This window comes from Borostomias antarcticus (assembly GCF_949987555.1).
Source record: "Borostomias antarcticus genome assembly, chromosome: 24".
In the NCBI taxonomy this organism is placed as follows: domain Eukaryota; kingdom Metazoa; phylum Chordata; class Actinopteri; order Stomiiformes; family Stomiidae; genus Borostomias; species Borostomias antarcticus.
The window spans coordinates 6396759-6415024 of record NC_140257.1 but is presented as its reverse complement, the minus strand read 5'-3'; the positions used below and the strand labels follow the sequence as shown (position 1 = coordinate 6415024).

The 18266-nt window shown below is 42.1% G+C and overlaps 1 pseudogene across 1 annotated transcript; it reads left to right on the top strand.

Annotated features, from left to right (window-relative positions):
- The first annotated feature begins 2534 nt into the window (after nucleotides 1-2534).
- LOC311325433 (myosin heavy chain, fast skeletal muscle-like) lies at nucleotides 2535-16553 on the top strand (annotated as a pseudogene). The gene is made up of 32 exons: nucleotides 2535-2741; nucleotides 3103-3246; nucleotides 3396-3552; nucleotides 3719-3746; nucleotides 3956-4064; nucleotides 4320-4412; nucleotides 4612-4675; nucleotides 4861-4959; nucleotides 5828-5931; nucleotides 6065-6203; nucleotides 6334-6452; nucleotides 6668-6817; nucleotides 7070-7240; nucleotides 7536-7839; nucleotides 8150-8214; nucleotides 8469-8556; nucleotides 8678-8795; nucleotides 8988-9111; nucleotides 9260-9396; nucleotides 9659-9914; nucleotides 10015-10257; nucleotides 11043-11219; nucleotides 11360-11505; nucleotides 11678-11768; nucleotides 11902-12291; nucleotides 12921-13047; nucleotides 13259-13377; nucleotides 14502-14698; nucleotides 14863-15046; nucleotides 15823-15988; nucleotides 16138-16262; nucleotides 16361-16553. The product of its transcript is annotated as a myosin heavy chain, fast skeletal muscle-like (transcript).
- The last annotated feature ends 1713 nt before the right edge of the window (nucleotides 16554-18266 follow it).

Below are 18266 nucleotides of genomic sequence, written 5' to 3'. Positions count from 1 at the left end.
ACCAAAGATAATATTACATATTACAGACCATGTAGAGTATGTGCTCTAAAAATGTGCCGAGTAATATGATAATACATGAACTAATAGTCAAGATTTCCCAGCAGCTTCCTCAACATCAGCTGGTTCTGATGCTCTGTAGTGCTGCCACTGACTTGTTGCATGATGAATTAATTGATTTTGGAGACATCTGAGCAGACAAGAGATTGCTGTATGCTTCAGAATTCATCCTAGCAGTGGTCACTAGCTACATAAGTTACGACTTTACTAAATATAACGCATAGATGAAAGTAGTGGCAACCATGTCCAAGACATAACACCTACTGTAACAATGTCTACCATGTTTCATGGAATGATGTGGGTAAGCTTTGAATCATAGGCAGTTCCAAACTGTATCCACACTGCTCTTTATATCCTTCTACAGATTCATCTCTGTCTTCTATCTTCACAATATTGATTAATACAACTTACTATTTAATATGATTTATGATAGTTTTCACTACAACTAGTACTCATGACAACCTTTTTACTCTGAAAAAATAAAATTAAAAGGCATGATAGTCCTGTAGAACACTTGATACAAGTTTCTTCATCATAAAAAAACCGAGAGGGAGGGAGGGGAGATAACTGTACGTCATGACCTATAGATTCATGTCTCTGATGCCCTTTCTTGAGGAGTCCACAATTAGATTCTGCTTGCTAGGCACTCTTGACCAAATATAAGGGGAGCCCAGAGACCAGCATCCATGGACATACAGCTTCAACCTCTGGGGTAAGACTATCTAACTCGGCATCCTTCATTCACAGTCCAATTATTGATATTTTGACTTAGATATCTCTTTTTAACACAAAGTGAGGTGAATTAAATTAGTTAGTTTAGTTTAGGAGCAGCTGTTGTCTGTTGATGGCAAGACTTCCACTAAAGAAGCCAAACTTCAACCTGTACTATGTACAGTAGGTTCTTATTAGCCCTATATTTATTATCACAATGTCCCGGTACATTAAAGATGTGAGGTGTTCACTGTAAATACATAATATGTAATAATTTCTGCCTCATCAAGTAAATTCTTAGTTGTAGGATAACAAACATTTGAATCATGAGATGGATGTGGTGAACCCTAATCTGATGCGTCAGATTCACAATATAGTTGTTTCACACAACCATATTGTGTGCAATCTTGAAAAGCTCTGTTGGAAACTCTTTGGAAAAGGGCAGGCACTTTTGAAAAATACAGGCAGGTGATTGGATGGACTGTCTATTACCACCTATCAGGGGCTACTACAGTCCTGTCACACCTAACTACGCCGGTAGCTTCGAGTACTGTAGTTCCTCGTCACAGGATACAGATTGGTCTGACCAAATTATGTACGGGCCCAAACGGATCTCTATGGAGCTTGTCAGACTGATCTGTGGAGAGGAGAGTGTGAGCTTGCGAGATCAGGATGGTCTCACAAGGCTAGGTGAATCCTCCCTCCTTTCCAATGAGATAGAGTAATAATAATTCTTAGCTATTTAGGAGATCCACACTCAGACTAGAGACTCTCGGGAGAACACCCTGCAGTGAGGTCTTACACATCGTACTAAAAGTGCAATAACAAAATGTGCATTTCATTACAATCTAACATCCAGAACAAGGGATGCACTCTCTATAGCTTGCTAAGATCACAGTGATATTTAATCATGTAGGTGATACTTCACACATGATTAAAAACACAGTTATGAGATCTTATAGTACTGGAGTAGTACTACTGTATTTGTTGACTGTAAGATAAGTTTGGAGTAGTACTACTGTATTTGTTGACTGTAAGATAAGTTTAGAGATAAGGCAATGACAATATCAATGACAGCATGACTTTGAATAATGTACGTAATTTGGGCTAAAAGATTGGCATATGTGTACTCACAACACCCAAATCCCTTCCAGTGTCATCTACGTAGGAGTATTTCAACTGGGAGGGGAAGAACAGGTGAGATATGGTGTGATGCTACTTTTACTGCACAGTACCAGTGCAGATTATCTAAAGTCACTGGACAAGATTGTATCTTATACAAGTACAGTACTGTATATGATGTTAATTTCAGGTCTAGTTTACTCCAGGTCATAATGTAGATCTTCATCACCACCTCTACAGTGGCATCTTTGCTCTGCTATAGTTTGACTGAGATTTATCCAACTAGAATGATCGTGTTTTGTGCCATATTATCTTTAAACCTTAATTAATATTATTTGACCTGACTTAAAAACAGAAACATTTAAAAGACCAACATAGAATCATTTTGAATGTGGCTAATTGTCTGTAGGACTGTCCTGATGAAGGCCTAAACCGAAACGTTAAGTATAGACAGAATAAAGCAGATAGTATGTGGCATAGTATTTAATTTTTTATTTGAAAAGTATCTAGGGGGATCTAGTCCCAGAGTGTGCATGCTGATCTCTTCACTTGTACTTGTAGCACCCACCATTAAAGGCAAAAAACATGTCCAGTGGACCTCTATTTATTTATTTTTACATTTATTTTTCCAGTAAACCGCCACCATGAGTACGGACGCCGAGATGGCCCAGTACGGCAAAGCTGCCGTCTACCTCCGTAAGAGTGAGAAGGAGAGGCTTGAGGCCCAGAGCAGGCCATTTGATGCTAAGAATGCCTGCTTTGTGAGCGACAAGGTAGAGCTGTACCTCAAGGCTCTCGTTGTTAAGAGGGATGGTGGGACGTGTGATGTGGAAATGGAACTCACTAAGGAGGTATGTTCAATTGGTTTAAATTTGTTTACTGGATGTCGCCAAGTGTGTCTGTATAACAACACTGTACATAACACCCTATGAACACCAATTACCTGCACTATCACATTTATGTCTAAATTCATATTTATGTTTTGCTTTTTAATGTCTCTTTAATAATGCACTTTACTTTTACTATAGTTCAATTGTTATTTGTTTCTGCTTTTAATGTCTCCTTTGCAAAGCAAAGCAAAGTATATAGGCCTCATTCCTGATCAGAACTTGAATCCATTTTTACAGTGAATAATATTTACTCAATAACTGTAATACTTATTCATATCCAGTTGAAACTAGTTTTGGCTTCACCCATATTTCTTAATTTAAGGTGAAAACCTTCAAAGAAGCGGAGATCTTCGAAATGAACCCCCCTAAGTTTGACAAGATTGAGGACATGGCCATGATGACCTACCTCAATGAAGCTTCTGTCCTGTATAACCTCAAAGAGCGTTATGCAGCATGGATGATCTACGTAAGAAAACGATACAACATACACACATACACAAATATATCCCATAATTGCACTCTAATATCTGCATGTTAACTATATATCTGTTAATATGCATAGACCCTGCATGCACCATTGTGCATAACATCTTTTTTTAATCCCCTCTGATGCAGACCTACTCTGGGCTCTTCTGTGCCACGGTGAACCCCTACAAGTGGCTCCCTGTGTACGACATGGAAGTGGTCAACGCCTACAGAGGGAAGAAGCGTATGGAGGCTCCACCCCACATCTTCTCTGTCTCTGACAACGCCTTCCAGAACATGTTGACTGGTACGAACAATCATTGATGGATGGATAAATGGAGGGATGGATGGCTAAATGAATTGGATGGGGGGGGGGTGGATGTAGATGGATGGAGGTTGATAGATGGTACAGTATGATTCATGTACTTCATGATGCTATTCATGACACTTCTTGTATATTTCTTTACTTGCAGACAGGGAGAACCAGTCTATCCTGATCACGTAAGTTTAACATTTAATTTTCAATCAATAATAATTTAGTTTGTTAGAACTTAGGCTACTAACAGTTTGTGTAGAACAGAATCAAGTGTCTCAATGCAGCATTTTACTTATATGACAATACCTATATTGAGTTGTTTGTCAATACTTTAATTTGAAAACAAGTCTGTTATGTAGACTAAAAAAAAAAAATGTCCTATTCCATAAACCAGTGGAGAATCCGGTGCTGGAAAGACTGTCAACACCAAGCGTGTCATCCAGTACTTTGCCACCATTGCTGTATCTGGGGGTGAAAAGAAGAAGGAGGCTGGAAAAATTAAGGCAAGTCCTTAGACCAAAAGGTTGTTTGTTTGTCAGGGAACAATTGTGGGTTATTTTCTGTCTGCTAGACAGTTCCTGGTTTAAGTAGCCCTTTGTGCCCTTGAGCAAAGCACCTGACCCCTACACTGCTTCATTTGAATGGTACTGTGGTATTGTTATGCTGTGCACAACTGTCCCCCTCTATCCCTGCAGCTCCAGAATGTAAGCCTGTCCTTGGCCTGTCTAGTTACTGACCAGCGTGGTTTTCTCTCTCAGGGTTCCCTGGAGGATCAGATCATTGCAGCTAACCCTCTGCTGGAGGCTTACGGTAACGCCAAGACAGTGAGGAACGACAACTCGTCTCGCTTTGTAAGTTTGGAGGGACATGGCTATCACTATACTGTAGCACATGCTCTTTTTAATACTCTCTATTATTATGATACTATCAGTAGAAGCAGCATTACTGTAGTTGCCATAATGTTGTACTTTGAAGAGTTAATACTGTGTGCTATTATGGCACTTTCATTTATTTTCTGATCCTCTGGTATTTCCCTATGCTCTACTTTAGGGTAAATTCATCAGGATTCACTTCCAAGCTGCTGGCAAACTGGCCAGTGCTGACATTGAAACTTGTGAGTTGGCTTGTATTACTTCTCAGTTCTTCACTAAATACACAAGGATTTTACACCAGATGGTGGGCAGAAATGTAAACAAAAAATGAATGTATTCTCATGATATTATAGCCAAGACTGTTGTTGTCCTACTTCAGACTCAAATTGCTCCTGCCCTCTCTCTCTCTCTCTCTCTCTCTCTCCAGACCTGCTGGAGAAGTCCAGAGTGAGCTTCCAGCTGCCCGATGAGAGAGGCTACCACATCTTCTACCAGATGATGACCAACCACAAGCCTGAGATTGTTGGTACGTTAAATCAAAGTGCAGAGAACCAGCGCCCACTAGTGGGTGTCAAGGAAATTGTAAGAGCCATAAGAGAACTACTGTTCCCTTATGGTGGGGAACAAGATACAACACATTAGTGTAGGAAACACACTGGCATACGTGCTTTGGCCTCAACAGATTGATTACCATGCTGGCGTTAGAGCTTTGAATCACACCTGAACAGGCTAATGTCTAGTGTAGAGATGACTAACCCTCTGTACCAAGATAATATACAGTAACCTGCTGCACTAAATGGTGTTTTCAGTTTTAGTCATACTTTACAACATTTGGGACCCTCTAGTGTTGCATCTCCTTTTCTTTCAGAGAACAGTGGTTATACTGTATATGTCCCTTTCCGCCATTTCACTCGATACAACACATTAGTATGGGGATGTATGAAGCACATGCTATCATTAACGAAAGCCTGGGTAAAGAAGATAATCCTCCGGCACTTGAGTCTAGGCTAGGACCAAAAGAGAGAGGTCCATCCTTAGTCAAAATGTTGAGGACACAAAGTAATGCTTTGACAAAAGTGTACAGTGATGTCCAGCAGCATAGATCTCCTCTACTGTTACACCCCTGAACAGAGCCCATGATTTATGACATGTTTTGTGGAAAGGGTGTTCCGATCATGATCTCCAGACGCCTGTTGTTGTACAAATCACCTACACTATACGTATCACGTCAACAATCCAATGAGAAAGGTGCTGCATCGACAAAGCCAGGCCTCGAGACGGGTTGATCAGCACACAAACAGCTGATCACTCTGGCACATATCCAGCAAGCAGAAATGTAACATAGTCTAATACAAGCTGAGTGATTGATGATTTTCATTCTTGGTTCTCCACAGAAATGACACTCATCACCACCAACCCCTATGACTACCCCATGATCAGCCAGGGTCAGATCACTGTGGCCAGTATCGATGACAACGTGGAGCTGGACGCTACAGACGTGAGTCACTGAAATGTTACAATACAGAAGTTTTTAATAAAATGTGTGTAAATGCTGAGTAATTAAGTCCCTCCACCTGGCACATTTGAGTTGATCTTACTTATTTACATCTAACATTAACATCCTCCTCCAGGATGCTATTGACATCTTGGGCTTCACCCTTGAAGACAAGCATGGCATCTACAAGCTGACTGGTGCTGTCATGCAACATGGCAACATGCACTTCAAGCAGAAGCAGCGTGAGGAGCAGGCTGAGCCAGATGGCACAGAGGGTGAGTCCCACTTCAAGTCCCACGTTCCTCAAAAATCTCTATCAAATTCTTATATTTTCTACTTTATACTTAATAATTAAATTGTGATCATTGGATCCCTCAAACTCTTTTTACTCCTCTCTCCCTCTAGTGGCTGATAAAATCAGTTACCTTCTGGGTCTGAACTCAGCTGACTTGCTGAAAGCCCTGTGCTACCCCAGAGTGAAGGTCGGCAACGAGTATGTGACCAAGGGTCAGACAGTGCCTCAGGTAAGGCGTATGTCAAACTTGAGAGCTACAAGTTTTCTGAAAGAAAATAGTTAAGTGCTTATTTCTTTGAATACTCAAGATATGCTGTTACAAAGTAACTGTAATGGTCTTTTAATTTTCCCAAAGTTCTTTCAGAATTCAGACTGTAATTCCAGTAAGATTTAGTACTTTTGCATAGGAAAATGGAACCATCTCATGGCATTTTCATTACACAGGTGAATAATTCAGTGAGCGCTCTGGCCAAGTCCATCTATGAGAGGATGTTCTTGTGGATGGTCATCCGCATCAACTCGATGTTGGACACCAAGCAAGCAAGGAACTTCTTCATCGGTGTGCTCGACATTGCCGGTTTTGAGATCTTTGACGTGAGTTTGGTATTGCCATCGGAAATTTCAGGGTTTTTGGCCAAGTTCGGTAAAACAAATCCTGTTGTATTATTAATTGATTTAGTTAACTCATAAATTACAACAATTCATGCTAATTGACTTCCTTTGTTTCTTGTATACAGAACGTGCCTGATCTATCCTAATTAATTAATAGTAAATAAAGTCAAGATAAAGAATCAATACATGGAGGGTATCTAAACAAATATTCTCTCTTAAACTCTGAATCTACAGTTCAACAGCATGGAGCAGCTGTGCATCAACTTCACCAATGAGAAACTGCAACAGTTTTTCAACCACACCATGTTCGTCCTGGAGCAAGAGGAGTACAAGAAGGAGGGCATCGTCTGGGCATTCATTGACTTTGGCATGGACTTGGCTGCCTGCATTGAGCTTATTGAGAAGGTGAAAACTATAATGCTACACGTTTTGGGCTTTGCAAGTATAATGGGTACACTTGATTGGGACAACTGAATATCAGGATAATATAGTATTATCACAGATATGATCATATATTGTTGTATTGGGAAATTAGGATTGGTTTTGAAGGTGTGGCCCATATGTTCTGAAAACCATTATGTAGTATTCTTTTTGTTAAGGCTCAGTTAAGAGTTATTTAGTTAGTATTTTCATTGAATGTGGGAAAAGTTTGTTGTCTGTAAACAGACACTTGTCTGATCAAAATGTGTTTCCTACACAGCCAATGGGCATTTTCTCCATCCTTGAAGAGGAGTGCATGTTCCCCAAGGCTTCAGACACGACCTTCAAGAACAAGCTGTACGATCAGCATCTTGGCAAGAACAAGGCCTTTGAGAAGCCTAAACCTTCAAAGACCAAAGCCGAGGCCCACTTCTCCCTGGTCCACTACGCAGGTACAGTGGACTACAACATCAATGGCTGGCTGGACAAGAACAAGGACCCCCTGAACGACTCTGTGCTTCAGCTGTACCAGAAGGCCTCAGTAAAACTGATGACCGTTCTCTACGTTGCTGCTCCACCTGAAGGTTTGTGTTTTTAATCCCCTCAATGCAAAATGTATGTTTGAGTTTTTTTGCTCCCAAATGGTAATTTTGAGTGAAATAGATGATTCAAGTGTTCAGAGTGAAAATGTTGTACAGTAGGAAGTTGTTGAGAAAGACTGTGTAAACATGACCATAGTGAATGTGATTTCGAATTGTTTTCATATCAAGTTCATACCGTACATTATTCACATTTAATTGATTGTTTATGAATTAACATTGGAGCTAACATTACTTAAATATAAATATTGTATCACATTATTGTGTATTATTATCTAACTCTTGATACTCATAGACACCACAAAGAAAGGAGGCAAGAAGAAGGGAGGTTCCATGCAGACTGTGTCCTCTCAGTTCAGAGTGAGTGAGCTTTTATGTCTTATTTCAAGGTATATTTGTGATGTTTCATGCCATGATTTTGTTGAATGGCTATTTCTAATAAACTACTAAACTTATAACCATACAAACCATACCATTAACAACAAATATATTTACAAAATGGTTAGTTTTACCCCAACTCCCATGAATGCTGATTAGGTCTAGTTACAGTCTAGCTTGTCATCAACATTATGAATGGTATCTGAGAAAAGCTGTCCTTTGGAACACCCTTACAGGAGAACTTGGGCAAGCTGATGACCAACTTGAGGAGCACCCACCCTCATTTTGTGCGTTGCCTGATCCCCAATGAGTCTAAGACTCCAGGTATATATACCTACAGTATATAAATCAAATTTTACAAATGGTTTAACCTTTTAAACTTTCATTTAAATGTAAACTTAACTTCTAAGAACAAAACATTTACGCCATTGTCTTTTGTTTCCAGGTCTGATGGAGAACTTCCTGGTTATCCACCAGCTGAGGTGTAACGGTGTGCTGGAGGGTATTAGGATCTGCAGAAAGGGCTTCCCCAGCAGAATCCTCTATGCTGACTTCAAGCAAAGGTACAGATACACACACAAACGTTTGTGCACTAACACATACAAAAACACAAAGTTCATGTAGAAAGGCACATGCACATTTGCACATGAATACACACACAGACATACTGTACATGTATGCACTCCCACAAACACCTTTTCATCCTTAACATTTAAAACCAAACTAATCAATATTCAATATTTCTCTCTACACAGATACAAAGTATTGAATGCCAGTGTCATCCCCGAAGGCCAGTTCATTGACAACAAGAAGGCTTCTGAGAAGCTGCTTGGGTCAATTGATGTGAATCATGAGGAATACAAGTTTGGACACACCAAGGTAAGATACCACATATTCAGGCTACGAAATACAAGCAACAACAAACACCCAACACAATAGCATTTCACCCATTCAATCAAATTAAACTCAACTTTGTGTCCTACTTTTACCTTGTTTACTTCATCTGTGTATTCTACCTGTACCTCAGGTGTTCTTCAAAGCTGGTCTGCTGGGTGTCCTTGAGGAGATGAGGGATGAGAAGCTTGCTGCTCTGGTAACCATGACACAGGCTCTCGCCCGCGGTTACCTGATGAGGAGGGAGTTTGTGAAGATGATGGAGAGGAGGTGAGAGGGAGCTTATAATGTTTTTTTAACCTTTGTTTTACCACAAACCTCAAATTATTTTTGCAATTTCTCCCCTCAGGGATCAATAAAGTAATCCTAATCCTACTGCTACTTATGCCAACAGAAAATATGTTGTACTACAATATTACAATGTTTTGAATTACCAAAATATTATCATCCCGGGTGTTAGGATTTTAAATTTAATTGTAATTTTCATGGAAATATTTTAAATATCTAAAGACACACTCTTTCTTGTGATCAGAGAGTCTATCTACACCATCCAGTACAATATCCGTTCATTCATGAATGTGAAACACTGGCCATGGATGAAGGTGTACTACAAGATCAAGCCTCTTCTGCAGAGTGCTGAGACAGAGAAGGAGCTGGCCAACATGAAGGAGGACTATGAGAAGTGCAAGGTCGCCCTTGCCAAAGCTGAAGCTCGCAAGAAGGAGCTGGAGGAGAAAATGGTGTCCATGCTGCAAGAGAAGAACGACCTGGCTCTCCAAGTTGCATCTGTGAGTGAGCAACACATATACACACACACTAAAGATGTTTAAAATATCATACAGAGCGAATACTGATACTAGCACCTTTCCCACACATTCCCCCTCCCAGGAAGGAGAGAATCTGAACGATGCTGAGGAGAGATGCGAGGGTCTGATCAAGAGCAAGATCCAGCTGGAGGCCAAACTCAAAGAGACAACCGAGAGGCTGGAGGATGAAGAAGAGATGAACGCTGAGCTCACAGCCAAGAAGAGGAAGCTGGAGGATGAGTGCTCTGAGCTGAAGAAGGACATTGATGATCTGGAGCTCACCTTGGCCAAAGTGGAGAAGGAGAAACATGCCACTGAGAACAAGGTATCAACACCACCAAAAGCAAAGCAGTACTGTTAAAAAATCAGCCAAACAGTAATGAAGTTAAACTCTTCCATGTATGAATCCATCTGTACTACTCCCAAATTATCAACTGACCATTGGACCTCATTCCTGAACATTTTCTTAAGTGTCTTAAATGTCTTCTTACGAACTTCGTAAGACCAACCCTAAGAAAGACCCCCCCCGGATTCATGAACGGTGGGAAATGTGTTCCTAAACCGCCAAAGTGGTTTATATGATAAATTTTAGTTATGGATATTCACATGTTTATTTACAGAATGTGGAATATAAGGTGCTGTGAGTCCGAGTATAGCGACTGAGTTTAGTGCTTATTTATTCATTCACTGCCATTTGCAGTGTTTGTGTAGTGCTTTTATTTATTTTAGGACACCACGATGCCTCGTGGAGTCATGACTATAAATGTGAAACGTAATTGGAAATGATACAAATATCCTCGTATTTATGATTATTATTTCAAGCCTAGGACGTCTGTAGAATTGATGTGAACGCAATCACCTCGGATTTCTCATAAATTCAGCCCTTGCGAACATGGGCACACTCCAATCTGGCCTACCTACGACTGCATTTCCGCGTTCTTAAATCCTGTTCTCAGATAAGAACAAATCCCAGATAAGAAACCATTCAGGAATGCCAGAATTGTCCCGGGAACTTCGTAAGTGGAGTTAAGAAGAAATTTCTTCTTAACTTCTTCTTAGCTGCGTTCAGGAATGAGGACCATTGTTTCCTTTCGTTCTTGTCTTGTTCAGGTTAAAAACCTGACAGAGGAGATGGCTGCCCAAGACGAGAGCGTTGCCAAGTTGAGCAAGGAGAAGAAAGCCCTGCAAGAGGCCCACCAGCAGACACTGGATGACCTGCAGGCAGAGGAGGACAAAGTCAACACTCTGACCAAGGCCAAGACCAAGCTGGAACAGCAAGTCGATGACGTGAGTCATCTTAGAGGATGTCTTGCACATTAGGGGCAGATCGTCCAACTATTTCTGTTGATAGCTTATTTTTCTTGTCCCCATTATCAATATTACCATTGTCACCAAAGGTGAGTAAAAATTATGTATTTGTCCTCCAGTTGGAAGGTTCTCTGGAGCAAGAGAAGAAGCTCCGTATGGACCTGGAGAGAACCAAGAGAAAGCTGGAGGGAGACCTGAAACTGGCCCAGGAATCCATCATGGATCTGGAGAATGACAAGCAGCAGGCTGATGAGAAGATCAAGAAGTAAATACAAATATCTTTCAGAAATCATTAAAGTTGTTGTAGCTTTTGTTTTTAATTACAAAACACCCAAACCTGCATGCATGTAGCTAATAGAAATATGTAGTCAATTGTTTAACTCTCCTCTTACAATAAACAACTAAACCTCTGATATTCATTCCATTGTGCTCAATAGGAAGGACTTTGAGACCAGCCAGCTCCTCAGCAAGATTGAGGATGAGCAGTCTCTGGGAGCCCAGTTGCAGAAGAAGATCAAGGAGCTTCAGGTGCAGTATAGTTACTGAGGCCCAGTAAAATCATGCTCACTGTGTTTCCTTGGAAAATAGTAATGATTATACAGAAATTATTTAGACATCATTGATTACTATGCAGCTAAAGAGCATTTAATCTCTACTTTAGGCTCGTATTGAGGAGCTGGAGGAGGAGATCGAGGCTGAGCGTGCTGCCAGGGCCAAGGTGGAGAAGCAGAGGGCTGATCTGTCCAGGGAACTTGAGGAGATCAGCGAGAGGCTGGAGGAAGCAGGAGGCGCCACTGCTGCTCAGATTGAGATGAACAAGAAGCGTGAGGCTGAGTTCCAGAAACTGAGACGTGATCTGGAGGAGTCCACCCTGCAACACGAGGCCACGGCTGCTGCCCTGAGGAAGAAGCAGGCTGACAGTGTGGCAGAGCTGGGCGAGCAGATCGACAACCTGCAGCGCGTCAAGCAGAAGCTGGAGAAAGAGAAGAGCGAGTACAAGATGGAGATTGACGACCTCTCCTCCAACATGGAAGTAGTTGCCAAGGCTAAGGTCAGTGATAATAAAATATGTCGACTCAAAATGTGTGTCCACGGCATTAAGAAAAACAATAGGCATATGTATAAATGTGTGAGGCTGACCCATATAGAAGAGTAGTTGTGCGCAAGCAAGAGGCTCAACAATTAACTCTCTTCATTTACACATAGGTGTTCATTTAATTCAATCCTCTGGTATAGTGATAATATCATTCCTATTCATCAACATCACTTTTTAGTAGAAAAACAAACTTGGCTCTAGATATGCATGCATTTAATTCAGTCAGACACAGAAATATACCTTAAGTAATTTCTAGGTACCTGACGAGGTACGATGGTACAGCGGTGTTCTTGTCTCCTGTTAGAGGGTAAACCCTGCGAATACCGATGGGTCAAAAGACTTTTCTCAAATCATTGTAAGCATTGTACAACAAATACCAGCGTAACTCTTAAAACAAGGAGTATTGCACATGCTTAAAGAATCAAAGAATAATTTGTTGCTCCTCACTAACAGACATCAATTCATGGAATTACTTACGTTAAGATGACAGTTACAATGCCAGTACTACTGTAAGACAGCACCGCACAGTGTAAGTTAAGTATACCCCCCGACCGTGTCTATAAAACATGGTGTTTGACCCACAGGGTAATCTAGAGAAGATGGCACGCACCCTTGAGGATCAGCTCAGCGAGCTCAAGACTAAGAATGATGAGAATCTTCGCCAGATCACTGACGTCAGTGCACAGAAAGCCAGACTACTGACTGAGAACGGTAAAATCAATAATTCAAGAACAAAGATGTATTGCACTAATAAACCGACGTTAGAATAACACACATTTGATGCTTAATAAAGTACATATGCAGATGCAGAGCACTCATGATCAATTTGAAGGTGTATTATGAGAGGGGAAAAAACTGGCATGAATATGGAAAACAACTGCAAAGTTCTTTGCCTGATGAGAGCTCCTTTCATTCCCTGCAGGTGAGTTTGGACGCCAGCTGGAGGAGAAGGAAGCCTTGGTGTCCCAGTTGACCAGAGGCAAGCAGGCCTACACCCAGCAGATTGAGGAGCTCAAGAGGCTTGTTGAGGAGGAGGTCAAGGTAAGGCTCCAAACCTATCGCTTCATGTTGACTAACTATGCCAATTAGTTAGACTGTGATTACTGTATAAAAGACACAATCTCTGTCCATATCTTTCCGTGCTCTCTTTGGGCCACATCAACAAAACGATTGCACGGCTTTTGCACATGCAAAGGGTGAAAAGTATTGCAAACTGCACCGATGAGGAAATAGCTTCACGGCTGCGCCAGACTCATTTTAATATATGTAAATTAGGCAATTCCGCGCAAAATTGCCCCAAATAAGCCTTGCGTCTGATCCACAAAGACCACGAGCTAACTGCCACACACGGTTAGAGAGGTACAAAGACTGCTTTTGAAAAGATCGTATTACTTGCAGCAGTCAGTATGCACTCTCTCCTTCTGTCTCTTCTCAGAACTGAGGTTTGAATGATATTGAATTGATATTGGATGATATTAATGGTGAAACATACATAGAGGGGGATTTAAAAACAAGTTCAGTCAGCTGTGATGCACAGCAACAAACAGAACTGATATTTTATGCAAAAAAGTGCGGTCTGTCGATGCTGCTAGAGAAAGGGATGTCTGGGGCCCCCTGCTGGAGCTGCTGCCTCCGCGACCCGACCCCGGATAAGCGGGTGAAGATGGATGGATGGATGGATGAATGGTGCGGTCTGTTGTTTTCATTATAAACCAGTCTGTATCCTGACGTATGGAGAAAAACCAGAAACATTGGGGAAAGATCCGACTATTCAATCAGATGCCAATATTTACCACATGGTTAATTCCAATCATGGGCGTAAATTGAACACAGGTGGCAAGTTTGTGGGCGTGTGTGCCCGGGCATATCATTAGAACAAAATCTTTTGTGGATATCGTGCTAAACTGGAGCAGATTCCCATTGCAATTTCTGTGCAAAATATTAAGCTATTAGCAGGAGCAATCCATTCTTTGTGGATTTGAGTCTTAGTCTATTAATGTTTCACACTTACTGCTCTTCTGTCTCTTTGTCACTTTGCCATGTAAGAGTTGATGAGTCAATGCACAACGGATTGATTTATGAACTTGAGGGCAGCCAGCTGCATAGTTTTCATTACCAGAGTAAATAAAATTCAAACTCACTCCTTATTTTTCTTTTCCTCCCAGGCTAAGAACGCTCTGGCCCACGGTGTCCAATCTGCTCGCCATGACTGTGACCTGCTGAGGGAGCAGTTTGAGGAGGAGCAGGAGGCCAAGGCAGAGCTGCAACGCGGCATGTCCAAGGCTAACTCTGAGGTGGCTCAGTGGAGATCCAAGTATGAGACTGATGCCATCCAGAGGACAGAGGAGCTGGAGGAGGCCAAGTAAGTCCATGGAACCAGAGTACCTTCCCTAAGGAGGCAATACAATGAGTTGACATTGAGGAAGTAGGTTGCTAAGTACCTCAAAGTCAGGCTACTTTGGGCTCCTCTACAGTACCTGCCACCAACTGAGGAAGCCTTTACATTGCCTCTTTTGTCCCAAACAGGAAGAAGCTGGCTCAGCGTCTCCAGGAGGCTGAGGAGACCATCGAGGCCACCAACTCCAAGTGTGCCTCTCTGGAGAAGACCAAGCAGAGGCTGCAGGGAGAGGTGGAAGACCTCATGATTGACGTTGAGAGGGCGAACGGCTTGGCTGCCAACCTGGACAAGAAGCAGAGGAACTTTGACAAGGTGAAAAAGATTATACCACAACTAAGTTTCAATGAGGTGAAAGGACAGAGACAGTGGTGGTGGGTGGGTAAAAAAAGAGAAAGGGGAAGCAAAGCAGGGGAGGGGGTCTGTTGCCCCCTTCATTTACTGCCATCTAGAGAGCCCTGAAAGTGTATTTAGACAAATGATATAGACCTCATAAAAACACAATAGAGAGACTATGTTGCATTTGAAACCGATCACATACGCATTTTGGAATAAATTAATCTCAGCAAAACCGGTGATGAGGCCACAACAGAGAGTAAAGACGAATTGAAATATGTCATTACATTTATGAATTAAACCACTGATTGCAAAACATGACAACAAAAGAATGGCAAAATATCATCCAGTTAATAAAAAAACACACATTCTGAAGGAAATAATGAATGACATTTGGGGATGTTGGGGGTAAACAGGCTGATGAAGAGCAAGCAGCTCGAAACGTCACACCAGCACTTTGTGGTGCAATAAATCTTTAAAAAGGAGCCCTGCAGTGTGCGAGCTTTTTTCTTCTTTATAGGGGGTAAGCAGGCTTCGCTTCTTCCCCCCCCCTGGAGTGAAAACGCCACTGGACAGAGTTTGTGGGAAATCATTGGTTAAAATTATCCTAACTGGATGGCAAAAAAGAGGGGCCTAAATCTGCAACTGGAGGGTTGGAGGGTTTAGAACTATCTTCATATGTCCTACTATTTTGCCCTTGGATCGTTACCTAAATGTTGGTATCAATTATTAAAGGCTGCTTTCTCCTACTTTAGGTTCTGGCAGAGTGGAAGCAGAAGTTTGAGGAGGGTCAGGCTGAGCTGGAGGGAGCTCAGAAGGAGGCTCGTTCTCTCAGCACAGAACTCTTCAAGATGAAGAACTCCTACGAGGAGGCTCTTGACCAGCTGGAGACTCTGAAGAGAGAGAACAAGAACTTGCAACGTGAGCTTAATGTAGTGCATGATTCTTTTGCCTTTAAGTACAGAATATTCCACTGAACATCCTTTGTGGCTAGAACCTTTTATTTGATTACTCATTTGTCCTGTATTATTATTATGTTAATGTTAAAATGTTTATTCTTCAAATCACAGAGGAGATCTCTGACCTGACTGAGCAGATTGGAGAGACGGGCAAGAGCATCCATGAACTGGAGAAGGCCAAGAAGACAGTGGAGACAGAGAAGGCTGAGATCCAGACTGCATTGGAGGAGGCTGAGGTATAAACCCCCTCTTTGATAAGAAAAACAGGATATAGAAATAATTAGTACTGTTTGGATGTGCCATATAACAAAGGAATGAACTGAAATTCATTCAGGGAACACTGGAGCACGAGGAGTCCAAGATCCTGCGTGTGCAGCTGGAGCTGAACCAGATCAAGGGTGAGGTGGACAGGAAGCTGGCAGAGAAGGATGAGGAAATGGAACAGATCAAGAGGAACAGCCAGAGGGTGGTTGAATCCATGCAGAGCACCCTGGATTCTGAGGTCCGCAGCAGGAACGATGCCCTGAGAGTGAAGAAGAAGATGGAGGGAGACCTGAACGAGATGGAGGTCCAGCTGAGCCATGCTAACCGCCAAGCAGCAGAGTCCCAGAAGCAGCTGAGGAATGTGCAGGGACAGCTCAAGGTACTAAGAATGTTTACAATAATGAATACACTTTAGAGGAGTACTTGAAAACCCAGGCCAGTACTGCAGATCTAGACTGAATCTCCATCCTAGACTTAAGAGCCCCTGAATCGACTCAATATTGACCTCACCAGGATTTGTCTATACTGGGAAACGGGTTGAGAAACAGGAACAGATACAGTATATAGAAATATCCTTTACTATTGTCCTTACATGACTTTTTTTCCATAGAGGCTTACACAAATACCGTATACAGACAGAGCTACTAGAGTACGAAACACTATAGACAACATACAATATGTACAGTATAGTAAGTAAGCTATAACATATCTCTCCACACCTACTGACACCCTGTTGTTTCTAGGATGCCCAGTTGCACCTGGACGATGCCGTCCGTGCTGGAGAGGACATGAAGGAGCAGGCAGCCATGGTGGACCGCAGAAACGGTCTGATGGTGGCTGAGATTGAGGAGCTGAGAGCGGCTCTTGAGCAGACAGAGAGAGGCCGCAAAGTGGCTGAGCAGGAGCTGGTGGACGCCAGTGAGAGAGTGGGACTGCTGCATTCCCAGGTACTAACACACAGACACAAATAAAGCCAAGGAATATTTATAGTGGAAGTTATTTTTTAACTTATCATTATTTCATCCTTCCAGAACACCAGCCTGTTGAACAGCAAGAAGAAGCTTGAGGGTGACCTGGTGCAGGTGCAAGGAGAGGTGGATGATATCATCCAGGAGGCCAGGAATGCTGAGGAGAAGGCCAAGAAGGCCATCACTGACGTGAGTCTGGATAAGTTTCATTTCTATGCATCTTTCACCTAAATCACACTACTGATCATCACACTGTACTGAACCTATACCAGCCGTCATAGCTACTGTATGCAGACTTACTTAGCAGTACTTCTCCACCTCACCCAAGCTGTGTTCTGTGATTGCAGGCAGCCATGATGGCTGAAGAGCTGAAGAAGGAGCAGGACACCAGCTCTCACCTGGAGAGGATGAAGAAGAATCTTGAGACGACAGTGAAGGACCTTCAGCACCGTCTGGATGAGGCTGAGAACCTGGCCATGAAGGGTGGCAAGAAGCAGCTCCAGAAACTGGAGAGCAGGGTGAGTTAATAGCAGTGGTAGAATTACCTGAGTTGCCTTGAATGGGGTAAAATGTTTTTATGGCATGTAATTGATAAAATCTCAATGAGCTCATGTTCTCCATGCAGGTGCGTGAACTGGAGGGAGAGATTGATGCTGAACAGAGGAGAGGCGCAGACGCAATCAAGGGAGTCCGCAAGTACGAGCGCAGAGTCAAGGAGCTGACATACCAGGTAACAACATTCATTATACAAACAGCTTATGTGTGTGTGACCATAATATATGTACTATTTTTTAAATGTGTAATAAATTTAATGTACACATATTAAAATGTATTCATTTCCTATCTGCTTTAGACTGAAGAAGATAAGAAGAACGTGAGCAGACTTCAGGACCTTGTGGACAAGCTGCAGCTTAAAGTGAAGGCCTACAAGAGACAGGCTGAGGAGGCTGTAAGTCTAAAATAAAGTGTATAGTAAAATACACTATTCAACCTGCATTGCAGGATTTT